The following is a 13,879-nucleotide window of genomic DNA, read 5'->3' as shown; positions in this document are numbered from 1 at the left end:
AGGGTGACGGAACACTGGAACAGGCTGCCCAGGGGGGTTGTGGAGTCTCCTTCTCTGGAGACATTCAAAACCCGCCTGGACGCCTTCCTGTGTAACCTCACCTAGGTGTTCCTGCCCTGGCAGGGGGATTGGACTAGATGATCTTTTGAGGTCCCTTCCAATCCCTGACATTCTGTGATTCTGAGTGAGCAAAGGAAGAGATTATCCAAGGTCAGCGAGAGCCTGATCTCTGCACGGATCGAGGGGCACAACCACGGCGCAGAGGAAGAGCTGGAAAACCTTCAGAGGGTGATTGCAATGCCCAGGAAGCGCAGATAAAGAACAGAGGAAATTAATCATACATGCAAAATGGGAAAGCCAATTTTACTGCTGTCAAAACAAAATTCCTCCTGGTGCTTAATCCGGCCCGCTCAGACTGCTGCATGCCAGGGAGCTTCCCTCACTTTTTAGGAGGCTGATTACAGCATCGGACTTCTGATACTGAGACTAGTGTTTCAATTTCTGACTTCAATTTCTATCCTCTTTTCCAACTAATACTTCTCTGTTAGTCTTTAACTTTTCCAAATACCTGTAAATGCCATAAGTCCTTTGGCTTGCCATTCACCTCTACTAGGGATAATTAACAGCTTTAATCTTTCCTGCTTGTTGTTTTAATCGTCTTTCATTCAGTTACCTCTAAGATGTTGGAAAGGAATGAAATATTCCAGCCAGAGTTTTACGAAACTAATTCTCACTCTCTGGACCTGTATCTATTTACAGACTTCAGTAGCTGAAGACATCAAAGAGATATTTTTATTTGTGAAGCATTTCCAAAGGACATCATATTAATAGATGGGAATTCTAAAACACATCGCATCCTTCAGTTGCTATGGGATCAAACTCATTTTGACTATGTTTCCATATCCTGTTTATGACTCAGACTTGCATGCAAAACTCTTTTCAAATTTTACTTATTATTTATGTTAAAGTATTGTGACTGCATGTAAGAGCACCAGCAAAGCCAACTTATGATTTTAAAAATATTTCAATATAAACAATTTAAATCGACACTTGCTTTTATATTATCTACGTATCATCTTAAGATGTGTGTACACAGACCTCAAATGTGTATTAGCGTAGAAGAACTACTATTTCATTTGCTACAGGATAAATGCCTCTATGTTTGTAGACCTAAATTGCACCACTCTACCCAGTAGTCACATCTCACTACAGATCAATATGCTGTTCATTATTATTGGTACAATTCTGTTGATACCTCTGCTGCTTTCATCTGTTATCTCATGATTATATTTTACATATATATATGTAGATGTGGCATATAGTTTATCTATCTACAGATATAATACATAGGTACCTAGATGCAGCTGATTTTTTTCAAGATACAAACTTGGAGAGACAATAAAATGTATTGTCCCATAGTTCCTGTGGGGTTATTACTACTGTCTTCACTGCTGCCCAGAATACCCTTGATAAAAAGTGACAATTACATTTTCATGGACAGAAGCCTCAAATGCAGATGGAGTTAGAAGGCTACATTATTCCTGCAAAATTTAGCTACTCACAACTGGCATGATCAATTTGTGTGAGTAGGCATCAACATAACCATTAAATTACAGGAAATTATGAAATTTAGAATTGTATAATCTCATTTTTGACCTTGAGTTGTACAGGCACGGCCCCCACAGCAGAACTGAAACCTGACACATTGTTTTGGCAAAAAATGTGATGCACCACAATTACAAGGATCTGATTAAAAGGCTTTAAAATGACATGACATCAACATAAATGCTTTCAAACAACTCTTTAAAATACTTTAATAACTCTGGGCAGCCATTTGATCAGGAGACTTAAGAAGGCATACAAGGTTTATATCAAATGTTCAGCATTTTTACTATTTCTGATAAAAAAACCAAAAACCAAACAAGAACATATACCAGGCCAACTGTGGTAAAAGAAATCTTACGTTAAAATTATGTTTGTCTAGTTCTGAGATCCAATACCTGCCTGAGTCTAGTGACTGAGGTCCCAGCAAACCTGCTCTAGATAATGCTATTGCCTATTTCTACTGTATACTCTGTGAATCTGGGCAAGGGGAAAACCAGAAAGAAACACCAAACAAAGGTAATTTCAGTCTGTGTACATAATGGCTGCATTGTGCCTGGGCTTTCACATCTGACTATGTCCCAAGAGCGGATGAAAGCATGATGCCAGCACCTGATGCGAGAAACTATTTCCAGTGCTCTGTCCTGAATGTGATTCCCAAGATGATCAAACCCCTCCGGTCAGCTCTCCATTACAAACACTTTGCTTCTGCTAAACTTCTACTGATAAAGCTTTAATGAGAGAGGTCCCAGGTGACATCAGCTGAATTTCCATTTTCCTAGCAGGCTTTAATTCCCTCCTCTGCTCTGTTCCCATCCTGACCAGATAACTGGGTCCAGTCAAAGTGTAGCACACAAGGGTTTGGGGTTTTGGCTACTGCAGCTCTGTCACACCTCACCATATCCCTGCTGGGCTTAGCTGGGCTAACAGACATCACTACAACGCTTACCTGTGTAAACAGAAAAGTAGCTCAAAGGAAGGGCTTTCTGCCAAATATTGAGTCTGTTAATAATAAATACATGGCTACAGTCTTGAACAACAACCAGCAACATGGTTTAACAACTTTTGGAGAGTACGTTATTGTAACTAAACTGTTTTATCTACCTCAGGTGAATGAAGATAGCAAAGAAGGAATAAACAGCCAGGACAAATTTGCTGCTGAGATATCATATTTACCAATTAAATACAACTTGCTAAGAAAAGGTCATATTCTCTTTTACTGTCCAGATACTTGGATTACCAAGTCTAAACCAGGAAACAATGGTTACGGAAAGTTGTTCTTTATGTTTTTAATCCCTCTAGAAAAAAAAAAAGAAAGAAAAAAAAGCCAACTACAACAACAAAACCCAGGGAAAACGGGCTTTATTTCTTGCAAAATGTCCAAGAACAATAGCAGTAGTAACTAAATTTCTTTCTGCTCATTGCTAGAGTATGTTGTGGGCGCCAGATGTGCAAGTTTCCACACACAAGCCTAGGAATGTGACTCAGTTTCAGCTAAATGCAATCACTTCTGAGAGAAGGGACACTTCAGTTTCACAGCCTCATTTAACCCTAGTTCTCACTGCTCAGACTGTAGGGTACTGAAGGATGTTACCATTTCTCCGCTAGCAAATAAGCTCACTATGATCATTCATAACCCAAAAGCTGCCTGGTGATGGGAATGACTTTCTACCACCACTGATCTAGGCTTTTCTTCAAAACCATACATGCTTGCTGTTATTTTACTTGAGGGAAATAAATGGTACACAGAGACTTCATGTGTGTGGTGTTTGAGATGAGCTTTTAGAAAATACCAAAACCAAGATGTCACTCTAAAACTGGCTTTCCGCTACTTCTTTTTATGTGTAACTGTATGCAACCTAGGAAAACTGCATCTAACATTTAGACAGGTAATTAAATTCCTCTCCGTTGTGTTGCAGACATTTACTAAATAACTAGTTAAAATAACTAATAGAAACTATAACAAAAACTCAGCTCACTTGGGCAACCAAAATCTATCCACTTTTACCATAGGCAATCAATTTGTTCAGCTCATGTATTTCTTCCTTTGCAAGCCGTATTCTCTACGGCCAAAGAATAGGTTTTAGAAGAGATTGTATGTGCATATGCAGTGGCAAAACAGCACCAAGTGTTTTCTGAGGTAAGTCTCCACAGTAGAGGATACAGATAGATTTTTAAACTGTCCTCAACTCCTGCTCTTGTATTAAATAACAGCACTCAGGTTTTTTTCATGGCAATTCAAAATTATGCAAACTATCACAATGCTTCAAACCAAACAACAACAGGCTCTTATTTTGAATAACAAGAAAAGAAAATGGCATTTTGGTAAAGTAACAGTAGTTCTGTACCAGTAAAATATGCTGTGATTAGTATATTTTTGGTTTCACATCCTGGTGAAGTTTACAGAGAGTCAAAAAAATTCCAGTCGAGCATTGCTACTTTGTTGACTTCTACTAAAACCTTAGCTCATTTAGGTCACTTAAGAAACACACAAGAAATGACACACAGTAAAAGAACGCATAGTTGAAATAATATTTAGCACTTCTGTAGAAAAATGCACCCAAGGATCTCCAAGTAGTTATGAAACAAATTAATTAATTAAACCTCTCATCACCCCTGTGAAGCAAGCAAGCACATTTATCTGTTTTATGAGGAAGGAAACAGAGCCACGGAGAGGTGGAGTAACTTGCCCGAGGCTACCCAGCAAGAGTCTTTCAGAGTAATAAACAGCATCTGAATTATTGATTCCCACTGCTGCCCTTCAGCTGAATTGTTCCTTTTGAGTTATAATCATTGTTGGCATGATAAACATAATGTGGCAATATGTAGCTCAGATTTTCTTTGTCTTTGTTTAGATTATATTAAAACTTAAGTGTTATTTAAATTGCAATTGATCTTCTTAGGGTGACCAAGAATCTCTGACTAGTTGAGCAATATTTCCTCTATTTCATTCACAATTGTATCTATTTCTTGTATTGCCATTGCTTATGTCCAAAAAAGAAGCTACTCCAGCTTGAAAAGGCAGGAAAATGTCACAGCTTTATATTGTTTCAAGAGGGAATGACAGAAAATGAGAGGGAATGTCTACTTTCATTCATACCAAACTGAATTTCAAGAGTTGGCATGAGATGCACCAAGTGATGATGCATCGCTTTCATACAATAGCTAAAGGAATTGCAACTTGCCATCCTGAGGCTGAGGAGATTGAACTTCTCGAGTTAATAACTGTGGTCCCAGGGCAGCTTTTCCAACCAACAAAAACCCCAAAAAGTGCCAGGAAGTTGCATCGGGCAAATCGCTCTTTTCCTGTCTCTCAGCTTCCCCAGGTGCAAGACAAGGATGCTACCGCTTACCTTTCACACTCGCATGTTTGGGAGGCTTAACTCATTAGCAAAAGGCTTGGAGGCTCTGGCGTTAACGGTGCTACGGAAGAGCAGAAAGCTGTTAGACACGGCGCCCAGAGGTGCAGCTTTAACCGGGATGTCTCCCCGCTCGCACCTCCCCGGCAACACGGGGGCCCATCCTGCGAGCCGCCCCGCACCTCCGGGAGGGTGCGGGTGTCCAGGCGCCGCTGCCCTGACCGCAGCCCCGCACCGACCCGCCGCGGACAGCCCGGAAAGGCCCGTGCCTGGAGGCTGCTCCCCGCGGGACGCCCCGGGCCGCCACCCCGCCCCGCTCCGCTCCGCTCCCGCACCGGCTGGACCCGGCCCCCGCTCCCCGGCCCCCGCTCCCCGGCCCCCGCCGGGCGCTGCCGCGGGGCGCCCGGCGGCACCTGGTGCCCGCTCACTCCGCTGGCCGCCAGCAGCGCGCCCGGGGGATGGAGGCGCATCTGGCGGGCTTGGGAGCGCAGGGTCCAACCTCCCCCTGCCCAAACCCGCCGGTAATCGCCGCCCCCAGCCCCGCGCTGGCGGAGGGGCGCTCCCGGGGCCCTCCCCGCCGCCGGCCGCCCCGGGGCCCGCAGCGGGCAGGACAGGATGGATGGAGGGGTCGGAGCGGAGCGCTGCCCCGCACCGCACGGGCACTCACCGCCGGCGGCCCCTGCCTGGCTCGGCTCGGCTCGGCTCGGCGCGGACCCGCCGCTCGGCAGCCAGAAAGTTTCGCCGCCGCAGCCCCGGGGGACGGAGCGGGGCGGGGGGGGGGCGTTTTTCAACTCAGGAAGAAAATGACTCCCCCCTCCCGCTCCACCTCCCGCCTCCCCTCTCTCCGCCCTCCTTCCTTACCTCTCCCCGGTCCTCCTCCTCCCCCGGCCCCGCCGGCCCCTCACGCCATGGCGGCACCGCACGGCCGGCCCCGGGGCGCCGGGGACCCCGCCAGGCGCTCACGGCCCCGCCGCCGCCGCTCGCAGCCGGGCACACGGGCTGCGCAGCCTCCCGCTCCGTGTGCTTCTTTATTTATTTATTCCTGGCGTGCGCACGGGTTTCACCCTCCCCCCGCTGCCACCACCCCGCTCCTCCCCAGCTCGTGCTGCACGGAAATACCCTAATTCTCCCTTTCCGCGGCAGGACTTGTTTCTCTGCAGGGAAAGTGTTGGCCCCGACTCCGGAGTGCCGGCGATTTGATTTTTCTGCACCTAGGCGTGTGACAGCAGTACCAGGACTCGGACAAGGGGGGCTGTGGAGGTTAAAGGGTGCAGGGTGACCCATTCATATACAATGTCCATCTCTACTGCTGCCACCGTGTTTTATGGGAGTACTAGAACCTCCCATCCAAAAATTTCCTCAAGCCGGAAAAGAAACAAAAAGCCAATGTCAATCTGCCCTTTTAAGTATGGTGTGGCTACTTACATAAATGTTTCCCATGTAAAACGAAAACGTGAAACACCATGACCATTCAAGCCAATAATCCTGACATTAATTTTGCAGCCACTCAATTGAAGATACTTAGGAAAGTAATATAAGAGAGGATAAAATAAATGAACCTTTGGAACAGTTCTCTTTGCTTTCTCAGTCACTATAACAAAGAAAAAGTATGAAGTGAAGAATTCCAAATGTTTGTTGGCTCCTAGAAGCTGTTCATGTTTTATCATCTTCAGACTACTCTACTGAAATGAAAATAAAAATATTTACATGTGATAGAACAGGATGGTGTTCCGCTACCTTAAGTTTGCATTTCACACAGCTTATTCTTCATTCTAATAATGTGTTTACTGATGTTGTTGCTGAATCAGTCAGTGGGCTTTAAGTGCTCAGTTCACTGGCTTTAAAATGTAAAAGCTGTGTTTGCTGAGGATGGTTTTAGACAGGCTCTTTGTGGTTTACAGTGTGATTTCCTGCTGTTCTATCAAGATTAAAAAAACTCGTGGAAACTACATGAAACTAGAAACTACACGTTTCCCTTCACCTCTCTTGTATTTCTGAGCGATATCTATTGACAGTCTCAGTGTAATGAATAGAGATCCATAAGCTGTTGCTGCAAACTTCGAGAGCAATGCCAGAGCCTGGAATAAAGCCTGGCTTTTTTACCAGTAATGACATATCTAAAAGCACTAGGTGCTTCAGTTTCCATCATGCAAACACTAGATTAATCATTAGAAATTATGTTTCTAAACACCTATTTGAATGGTATTATGCTATACTGCATGGATGGTAGAGTCGCAAAATATTAATGTTGTGACAAAAATGAGCACAAGAAGAGCTACAGACTCCCACAGTCAGACCAGCTGTAGCTAGCAGCACAATTCTACTGGAATTTCTAAAATCATCTGAATGCCTAAAGTGATGAGGAGGGAGGTGTCTGAGTACCAGTCAAATGTCTGTATCATTAAGTATTTAAGTATCTAACTCTAAGTTAAATGGAATTAGCCCTTAAAGTTCTGAACACGATAATGCCCAAACGGCTTTTGAAATCCTGACCTTAGTCTGAGGATGTATCTATCCATATTGTAGAGAAACCACACTGTGCTGCCTTGTCACAACTGAGTACCTGGGCAAAGCACACTGGTTCTCCTATAGCCTGTGCACTTGGGTTTCTGCCTCATAGAGGATGAGCTTGGATTTGCTTGGATCTTGCTCTGGTGTGCAGTTAGACGGTGGTGGAGATACATGCACCAAGTGGAGAGCGAAAATCCTCTCTGCCTTATGTCCTTTTGTGTAAAATCGGGCTCATTTTACTACCCAATCCCTTACGGGGTGCTTGTCAGGCTAAATAGATAAAATTTATAGGATGATTCGGAGATATCAAAGAGAGGCAAGGTCTGTCCATTCTAGATTAATTTCAGCATTACCACTAATAATTTTGAAATGAGAATGACCCCAGTTTTAGCAAGCTTCGTGTATATGGAAAGACTGAAAAAATTAGCCTAAGGACGAGAAGATTGGAGAATGATGTGATAGCAGCCTTCAGCTATGTAAAAGCTGATGAAAAAAAGATAATAATCTCTTATCCACATCCTCTGAGAACAGCATGTAAGTTGCAATAATAGATATTTAGGCTAAATAGGGGGGGGAAAAAGTATCTTTGAGGGTAAATAAAACAGGAATGAATGGCAGCTCTGTCCCTGGAGGCTTTTTAAGTACAAGTTGGACATATATTCGACAAGAACAGTTCAGGTCTAGGAAGTCTGATGGATCCTGCCTTAGAGCAAGGGGTGGACCAGACGACCTGTCAAGGTCCTTTCCAGTCTTGTTTTGTAGAATTATGTTCAAAATGCTACTTGCACAGGCAAGATTATGGCTCCTCTTTGATCTTCCTATGTCCTTCACCTCTTTAGCAATGGGTGTAACCTCCCTTGCTAAGGCTGACCTTCTCTTGGTGGTTTGCTAGCTTTGCTTCATGCCAGTGAATTTGTTGCTGATGACAGCAAAAAGAAAACAATTAAACAATAAAACAATGTCAATCTGGAGCAGAAATTCTGGGTGGGATCCATCTAACCTCTGAACGTGTCATGCACTTTTGTTCTATACTGGACTGGTAACTACCTCTGACTTTCTTTATAACTGCAGAGAAAAAGAAATACTTTTAGGGCAGAATTCATCTGTCCTCTTTTAGACATCTTCTTTAGGATGTCATGAATCATGTCCCCAAGCTACCTATTCTTGCCATCAGCCATAAAGTTGGTTTAAATGACTGACTCAGTAACTTGCTATCATACAATTTCCACTCCCTTGGTGCTTCTGTCCCTGAAATCTCTCACTCTCTCTCTGTTCCCAAGTATCAGAACCTTATTTTATTTATTCCTTTCTTCTTTTTTTATTGGAAAGGTCCCATGGAGATTAATAATTTTTATAGCTGTCATTTCCTGAAATTACATCATGCGACACTGAAACATACAGCAAACTGACATTTCAGGTGGTATTGCTCCAGAATGGATTTTGGAGAAGAGCTAAATTTACCTTTTGGAGCTAAAGACCACTGACTTGGCCAGTTGTGCAGAGCATGTTCCATGGAAATTATTTGAAAACTGTTCAGGTCAGACACTGTTCTACTCATACATCACATGCTCTTTGTTATTCCTTCGCCTTCATGGCAAGCAACATTACAAGGAACGTGAAATGTCTGGTGTCTATATAACTGAGCCAAATGTATGTGGGAAATGTTGCCTGTTTCCAACAAAGGCAAGTTTTTTAGGTCACATACATGGAAGTCACTGCCTTAGACACCAAAGTATACAGTGCATGTCTTGAAAATGTCCACTGGATCAGAAACACTGTGAGCAGCCAGCTCTTGCTTATAAGCTCTTGATAACATCTGTTCTTCCCCCACTCCGATAATAAATGGTGTTTAAGAAGTGAAAATTTCCAAGAAGGCCCTGTGGTTATCTAGCTTGCATGGAGGGGAAATGCACTTTATTTTCCTGTTGCATTGACGAGCTGGGTCGTGAAGATGTGAAGAGGAAGCAAACCCCATTGCTGTGCTAGGATAGTGAGAAAGGAAGGCAGCAGGGCTGCCAGTGGTGCAGGGCTTATCCTTTCTGGAGGAGACACCAAGTGTCTGCTGACGCATCATACATTTTAAGGCCTTTGGTTCTCAGTCATGAAAATGGGGGATGTGCAGTCCTTTCCACATACACAGCCTTGGCTCTTCTTTTCTTTCTTCCTGCCCAGCCTATGCAACAGCATTTTTCTCTCCTTATATTTACATTTTTTTAAAGTACCTCCCTGTCACTGAAGTTCTATTCTCTGTGTGATCTGTTTGGTCTCTGATTTCCATGTCAAAGGCACTTCTACTTTTGTCATTAAGTAGTAAAACTCTTCAAATGAAAAGAGAGAAAAATACAAAGTTCTCCAGATTCCTTCACTAATTGTCCAAAACAATTGATTTTCTTATGACCATAATCCTTGTGTTCCTTTTTTCTTTTGTGCCCAGCTGTGAGGATTTCTGATCTTAGCACTGCGAGTTGAAATCTTTAGGGCACGAGTGTTAGGCCAGTGTCTTCTTGTAGCTGAACGGCAGAACTGCAAATCCGGAGACTTGCATAATGCTCACCCTGCCCTCCTTGATCTGGGCTGCTCTGCCCAGCTCTTCCCCCTGGACTTTATTAGTGCCACATGAAGGCAGTTCTAATTTTCAAAACTTATCCCAATTCCATGTGGGGGAATATTGGCTACCTCTTCTTTTCCAGCCAGGGTGTGGACCAGACAGTGTCCTAACTTTGTTGTTGTTCCTTCTATGTCCTTCAAGTTTATGAGAGTGTTGCATGATTCATACAATTTACTACTCAGGGACTTGTGGCTCTGGCTCACTGTGTAGGCAATGGGCAGAAATATCACATCTCCAGAACTAGGTAATGAAAAGAAGTAGCCTGCAATCAGTCCTGAGAATCAGAAATAGTTGGAAAACTGGAAATCAGGCCTAGGCTACTTAGGATACCTTTCTGGCTGGGGCACATTTAGTGTGATGTGAAGCAATTTCTCTCAAAGGAAGATCTAGCCAGCTGTTTCCTACAGGTCTGTCAGGTGCTGGGTATGTTAATGGGACTGGAAGAATGCATTAGAGCAACAAATGCTTCTGCCTTCCTTTGCTCCTATATCTATAGCCTGGAAACACTTCTCTCCTCCTCACAAAAGCAGCATTTTACTCTTCTACATTGTGTTAACCAAAGTGTCAGTAGGGTGGCTGGAAAGGGAAAGCACTAGATTGTTTCCTGAACAACCCTTCTTTGTATGTAAATGGAACATCTTTCTCTGCTTTACATTTCCTTTCTTTCCTCCTTTCTTGCTCTCACCATGTGTTCAGCCTGGTTTAGCCCGAGGCCAGGAGACAGAAAGATGAGAAAAAATTCCTGCAGATTTCTTCGTGAATGGGAAGCTGCAGCATCAGTAACCTCAGCAAGGAGAGGTAAAACAGAGGTAAGTGGAGACAGATTGGTCCATAGACATGTCAGGAAGACAGCAGCCATAAAGCAGGTACATAGGTACTTACTGGGAAACACCAAAAAAGACCTGCATCCAATTAAAAATTATGTGTATCATCTGGTCTGTGCCTTTCAACAGCAGAATTCATGACAGCAGGGCAGTATCATTTTTATTGAGTTTACACCACTGTAGACATCAACTGGGTTTAGGTTTATCTCTTTCCAGCAGCTGTCATGTTGCCTAACTGGCCTGTTCCTTCTTTAGCTCTTACCCTTTCTTTCCTCTGGTGGTGACCAGAACAGGTTGGAGTTGGGGGGACCCAGCAGCATGTGGCTTTTCATTCAGCTGAACTGGTTGTTACTTTCTGTTCTCAAATGTGTGACCTTTCTCAACATGTCAACCTCTTTCCTTCCAAATTTCTGCGCTGTTACTAACGGAGCAGTATCCCCTGGAGAGCACAAACCATTAACACTCGTACTGAGAGAAACTTCCTAAAGACGGACTTCAGCAGAGCTCCCTGAGAGCAGATTGCCACAACCTCCCTCTCTGGATGCCAGCTATGTTGCAATAATGTTTTCCATTTGTAACACACTGTCTCCAATGACTAGAATTTTTAAGGCTAGAATCCACCTATTTTATGGAGTCACTTGAGATGTGGAAAGCCAAGCAGATAGCAACTGCTGGAATTCATGAAAATATCCACAAGTTGCTTACTTAGCCCCATCCCCAATTCTTGTGTTTCATACTAGTGTACTATCTTTTCCTTCTTACACTAGAGATTTGTAAATGAAAAAGGTGCATCTTAGAAACCGTATTTGAACTTGTTGCTGACTCTCCATTTCTTTTTGTTACCATCTCACTCTAATTTCCTGCATCCCTAGTTGCAGCCAAGACTCAAAGGTGGGATATTAGATCAAACACAAACACAGGCATTAGACATTTATTTCTAATTAAAGACCATATGTATATTTGCAGCACTAGAGGATACCATAGTGAACAACTCTGCACACTTGATTCCGAAGCAATGGTGCCCACCAATCGGTTGCTCTGGTTGTAGTCAGACATATTTTCCCTAAAGACAGCTTCATCTCCGCTCCTAATTTTGGGGCCTTCATGAGGTTGCCGCATTAGTCTGCATCAGTAGTTGGTTATTGTGTATTGTTCTGGGGATTTTGGTTCCTGTTCCTGTGCTTTCCAGGGCACTGCTGCTATTTCAGGGGTGTCTGCAACCACCTCATGATCATTCACTCATACACACGTCCCTACTTGTGGGTCACTGACAGTGCGCTCTGCACAGCAGTGGCTTCTGAATGCGGACCCCTGTATGTATACACACATACAAAGACTTGTACAGTTACTTTTAATTATATCAATCTAGTTATGGTCATATTAATGGTAGTTGTCAAATCTATTTTCTTAGATTCATATCCTTGTCTTCAGGGTACAATAATTTTTTTTTTTTTGCTAATTTTGTATATGGATTAATATCAGAAATGTATTAGCTATCTCCAAATCCTGCAAAATAACAGGAGAAAGGTTAGAGGAAAGAGGAAAACCCCACATAATAGATATATTTTGGTAGTTATTATTTACTGTAATACATGTAATCTCCATTCCCTGACACCCTCTAGCCGTTGCCCTACTGAGCTATTAATGTCATTTTATGCTGAGCCTCAACCTTATCCTCCTTGAGCTTTATCTGTACTCCGTTTTCTATCACCTATCTACTACTGATCTAGCTTACTGCCAGGGAGTGCTTAGTTTATTTAATTGACCTAATCCCCTCCACCCGCCATGAAATGCAGGTAATTTCCTCATTCCCTTAGACTCTGCATTCCCACGTCATGGCATCCTAGCCCTTCATTGCTGCCTGTTCATGTGTGTATATGTATGGGCACTCATGCCCTTTTTTTTCTGGGCAGTTTTGAAGGAGGAAACAGGGATAGAAAAGTTCACTGCTGCTGTCTGGCTCCAACACTGCTGCAGCTGCTTCAACAGCAGCTCTCCAGTAGATATTTTTGAAGCCTTCTGTCAGTATAAAACCAAGATTTTTTTTTTTTTTAATCTCTCAAGTTCATAACCTCATGTTATTTTTCACAAAATTTACAATGGCATCTTCTTTCTCTGGATTATTATAATTTGCAGAGTGCTCAACACTTAGGATTACCCATTTAAATTCCCAGTGTGAGCCTGAGGTCCCACGGGGATGGTGGAGCAAGAAAACTGCAGTTCTCAGGTAATATTTTGACATAAGGCAAGAAAAGAGTTGTTACATTCACCTGCACTTTTATTCTTCAGAGGTGGTGGAGGCTTTAAAAATTAATCTTTTAAATGTAAATATGTTAGGCACATGGACTCACAATTTTCAGAGTTGCATTAATGTTATTCTAGAAGGTTTATTGAACAGCTTTGTTTTCCTAAAATATACCCTGAAAATACAAAAAATATTTTTTTTTGACAAGAAGATGTATTTTTTTTCCTCCTGCATACAGTGTAAGATGTTTTATGATCTTCACTCTTAAAAGTTCTTCAACCTTGTATGAGGAAATCGAACTGAGCATTTAAGTGTTTGTACTCAACATTTAGTAGTCAATGGAAAATAGAATTACTTTTCTAGCTGGCAGAATCTGCTTCGCCTGGGCTATCAGAGCTGCGGTGGGTGCCGTGCAGACTTTTTCCATTTGTGCTGCTGCCATTTTGTGTCTTGTACCCTCTAATTCGCGAAAGGGGCTGGAAACCATAACATTGTTTTGAAGTGGCTGCGATGGTTTCTCACCTCAGTGCGAGTATTTAGAAGTTGTTACGACCATGTGTGAGAGAACTATGTATGCGCTCTGGCAGCGTGAGTGGGAAGCACGAGGGATTTTTGAGCACAGTTCTGATCAAATCAGTTTAGCTGCAGCGGGAGCAGAAGTTAGACACGGTGCTTTAGATGTTTGCTCCTCTGTGAACTGTGACATCTGCTCAGCTGCAAAACCTCTGTG

At 43.1% G+C, this 13,879-nt stretch overlaps 1 protein-coding gene across 2 annotated transcripts in view; it reads right to left on the bottom strand.

Moving 5' to 3' along the window:
• The window catches only part of DSE (dermatan sulfate epimerase), a 38,064-nt gene extending 32,143 nt beyond the window's left edge, over positions 1-5,921 (bottom strand). The window contains exons 1-2 of one of the 2 annotated variants that reach the window (XM_065631203.1): positions 5,823-5,921; positions 4,956-5,025 (exon numbers count right to left, since the gene is read on the bottom strand). The gene's annotated coding sequence lies outside the window, so the exon portion shown is untranslated. Of the gene's footprint in view, positions 1-4,955; positions 5,026-5,628; positions 5,710-5,822 lie in introns of those variants that run through there. The other variant, XM_065631202.1, reaches the window with a different exon arrangement.
• Positions 5,922-13,879: the final 7,958 nt, after the last annotated feature.

This window comes from Caloenas nicobarica, chromosome 3 (genome assembly GCF_036013445.1).
Source record: "Caloenas nicobarica isolate bCalNic1 chromosome 3, bCalNic1.hap1, whole genome shotgun sequence".
In the NCBI taxonomy this organism is placed as follows: domain Eukaryota; kingdom Metazoa; phylum Chordata; class Aves; order Columbiformes; family Columbidae; genus Caloenas; species Caloenas nicobarica.
The sequence above is the reverse complement of the archived record's forward strand: the minus strand, read 5'-3'. Positions and strand labels throughout refer to the sequence as shown.